The sequence below is a fragment of the Somniosus microcephalus genome, unplaced genomic scaffold (genome assembly GCF_052327205.1).
Source record: "Somniosus microcephalus isolate GS21.2 unplaced genomic scaffold, FLI_Smic_1.0 unresolved_chr4, whole genome shotgun sequence".
Lineage (NCBI taxonomy): Eukaryota > Metazoa > Chordata > Chondrichthyes > Squaliformes > Somniosidae > Somniosus > Somniosus microcephalus.
The window spans coordinates 18,473,929-18,477,411 of record NW_028225182.1 but is presented as its reverse complement, the minus strand read 5'-3'; the positions used below and the strand labels follow the sequence as shown (position 1 = coordinate 18,477,411).

At 45.8% G+C, this 3,483-nt stretch overlaps 1 pseudogene; it reads left to right on the top strand.

Annotated features, from left to right (window-relative positions):
• The first annotated feature begins 387 nt into the window (after positions 1 to 387).
• LOC147089998 (lysophosphatidic acid receptor 6-like) lies at positions 388 to 3,146 on the top strand (annotated as a pseudogene).
• The last annotated feature ends 337 nt before the right edge of the window (positions 3,147 to 3,483 follow it).

Sequence of the window (3,483 nt, the reverse complement as noted above, 5' to 3'; positions counted from 1 at the left end):
TGGTTCCTGGGATGGGGGGGGGGGTGGTGGGCGGGATTGTCCTATGAGGAGAGATTGAGTAGACTAGGCCTATATTCCCTAGAGTTAGAATAATGAAAGGTGATCTCATTGAAACATACAAAATGACTACAGGGCTACCAGGGTAGATGCAGTGACGTTGTTTGCCCTGGCTGGGGAGTCAAGAACCAGGGGTCATAATCTCGGAATAAGGGATCGGCCATTTAGTCCTAAGATCAGGAGAAATTTCTTCACTCAGATGGTGGTGAATCTTTGGAATTCTCTACCGCAGAGGGCTGTGGAGGCTCGGTCGTTGAGTACATTCAGGACAGAGATCGATAGATTTTTGAATATTAAGGGAATCAAGGGATATGGGGATAATTCAGGAAAATGGAAATGAGGTAAATGATCAGCCATGATCTTATTGAATGGCGGAGCAGGCTCGAAGGGTCAAGTGGCCTACTCCTGCTCCTAATTCTTATGTTCTTATGTTCTTATGGAGACGGACTAATTTGAATGAGTTGAAAGGGTTCTGGCCCAGGTAGATTGAAATCAAAGACTGACAGGTAAAGCAGTACATCCACATTGAAAGACCATCAACAAGGAGATAGTTCGGGTACAGACTTGACACATTCCTACGAGAGATACAGAAAAGGCATCCAGAGCTAGAACTAAAATGAAACACAAAAAAGGATGCTTATAATAAATTTTAGGCTTACTATTCAGTAGAACACCAAGCAGAATACAAAAGTACAGAGAATAACTGGGAAGGAAAATAAGAGGGGGAAAGGGAGTGCAACAAAATCAAAGAGTGAAGTCACAGGAGAGCAGGTAGGTGATTGGTTGGTGAGTATTACAGCTCTTTCCTGCTCTCTAAGTTAGGGAAGGGGTTTAAATTAAGAGCTGAGAAAATGTAACTTGCTGGTACTTATTAAATTAATAACTTAAATTAAGTAAAATAATCAAACAATAAACCTAAAATATCAATTGAATAAAATCTTTAACTAATTAATAAATAAATAAAACAAGGTTAGCGATGGCAGGGCATGTGGTGTGTCGTAACTGCAGCATGTGGGAGTTTGTGGAGAGCATCACGATCCCGAGCAAACCAGAACTGCAGTAGAATAGGTAACACCAGGGTCAATATGTGACTCAGTGCTGATCAGTGAGATAAAGGTAGGAGTGTAAGGGTAGTACTGGGCACAATAGTAAAATCCGTGCTAATCAGTGTGATGGAGGTGTGAGTAGATTGGGTAGCACCAGGGGCAATAGATGACTCAGCGCTGATCAGTGAGGTGGAGGTGCGAGTGCAAGGGTAGTAGTAAGCTCAATAGTTAAAACAGTGCTAAACAGTGAGGTGAAGGTGTGAGTAGAATGGGTAGCACCAGGAGCAATAGGTGACTCAGCGCTGATCAGTGAGGTGGAGGTGCGAGTGTAAGGGTAGTACGAAGCTCAATAGGTGAATAGCTGCAGCGCATTGAGGTGAACACAGTGCAAAGGAAATAGCATTCGGTGAGTCACTGCTGATCAGAACAGTGAAGGTTTATTTAAGTGACATGTACCGAAATCGCAGGAATTTATCAGTGCTCAGTGCTTAGTGAAGGGGTCAAGTTGTGGTCATATACCTGGTCAGAGAACCGATTCACCACAGGCCAAAGTAACACATGCACTGAACAGAGTGGGAAAGGCGAGTTTTGTTTGTTCAGGATAAGAAATAAATGAAACACAACCCAATCAGTGAGAAGACGGAGAGAGACGGAGAGTGTGGACTCTGTAGCTAAGTAATATTACCAGTCAGCTATTCGCTAAAGGTGAGTCACGCTTGTTGAGATAATCTCCGGCCAGTACTGATAAAGACCTGAAAAGGTTGGTGCAAAGGTGGAAAATAACCATTTGATGATCTCGTCTCAAAACACTCTCCCATTTAATTAAACAGAAACATGAACTTTTATTTTAAAAAATTGTTGATAAATAATAACACACGATCTCTAGGACTCTGCACTTAATTTTTGTGAGTGATTGTTAAATTGTTCCCTATACTACAGCAGGGACAATTTTTCAAAATTAGTGCATTGGCGGTCATTTGTATCTACAGACACCAACAACACCCGTGAATCCGTGGTCGGTGTTAACTTCTAGTACTTCATGTTCCCCGTGGTTTATTCACTGTGTTCGTGTTCGGTATGGTGTCCAACTGCTGCGGCCTGTGGTACCTCTGCAGGAAAAACGATGCTTTCTTGACCAATGACGTGTTCATGGTTAAGCTGGCCATGATGGACCTTGTCTTTGCCACAACCCTTCTTTTCAAAGTTGCCTACCATAACTTGCAGAATAAGTGGGTCTTCTGGGACCTGGCGTGTAAAATCTCCGACTCCCTATTCTTTGTTAACATGAATGGCAGCACTTTGTTCCTCACCTGAATCTGTGCATATCGCCGTGGCCCATCCCATCACACCACTGCAGCTCCACAGACAGCGCCACCACCTGTTGGCCTGCTGCCTCATGTGGCCCGTTCTGTCCGTCAACTTGCTCTACTTGACCATCAGAGGTCCTCTGAGCAACAAGAACCAGAAATGATAGACCGCATGTCTGGAGAACTTCTCCTTCAGCTCCTGGAGCAAGTGCATTTCAAGTATCAGGATCGCGGCAGCATTCATTGCTTTCTTCATTCCATTGCTGGTTATCATGCTCTGATACCCGCTCATTGCCAGGATGCTGCTGGAACCCACCACCGGATAATGCATGGTGCTGGTGATGAAGAGGAATGCTCTCCGCACGGTGTTCATGGTGCTGGTGGCCTTTCTCCTTTGCTTTGGCCTGTGTTACCTCGTTCAACTCGTCCAGGGCCTCAGGCATAACCAGGTGCTGTCCAGCTGACGGCTCAACCAGTCCAGCTACTCGGCCTGGCAGATCACCACGGCACTGACCAGCCTCAACAGCTGCCTTGATCTGCTGATCCACTCCATTGCAGGCGATAAATTCAAGTGCCGAATGTTCTCTGTCGGGAGGAGGCTCTGTCTAATGTCAGCCTTCGCAGGAAAGGCACATCGAAGAGCAAGACTGGCTGTCAGCACTTGGAGCGACTGGTCACTGAGAACTCAGGAGCTGGGCTGATTTTTAAACAGTGCTGGGCTGCTTCTGGTCACTGAGATCACAGGGCTGGTCTGTTTCTGGTAACTGAGATGACAGGACTGGGATGCTTCTGGTCATGGAGATCACAGGAGTGGGCTGTTTATGGTCACTGACAACACAGGACAGGGCTGTTTCTGGTCACTAAGATCACAGGACTCGGTTGTTCCTCGACACTGAGATCACAGAAATGGGCTGATTCTGTTCACTGAGTTCACATGACTGGGTTGTTTCTGGTCACTTAGTTCACAGGACTGGGCTGTTTCTGGTCACTGAGATCACGGGATTGGGCTGTTTCTGGTCACTGACAAAACAGGACTGGGTTATTTCTGGTCTCTCAGATCACAGGATTGGGCT